Consider the following 247-nt stretch of genomic DNA (forward strand, 5'->3'; position numbering starts at 1 on the left):
TAATTAACAAGTTGGCCTAATTGAGTCTCAAGATTTCGGATTGATTCTGCTTGATTTTGAATGATGGCATCATTCTATGTCATGAACTGCAGCAACATATCCTCCAAGGTTTGTTTCTTCTCAAGTATGGGGGCACTAACTTGTGACTGAAAAACACACTGAAAAATAGGTTGTGATGAATATGTAGGATCCTGATCATTATTCCATAAAAAATTTGGGTGATTCCACGATGAGTTGTAACTGTTGG

Source organism: Theobroma umbraticum, unplaced genomic scaffold (assembly GCF_002168275.2).
Source record: "Theobroma umbraticum cultivar Fairchild unplaced genomic scaffold, ASM216827v3 scaffold_34.0, whole genome shotgun sequence".
Taxonomy (NCBI): Eukaryota; Viridiplantae; Streptophyta; class Magnoliopsida; order Malvales; family Malvaceae; genus Theobroma; species Theobroma umbraticum.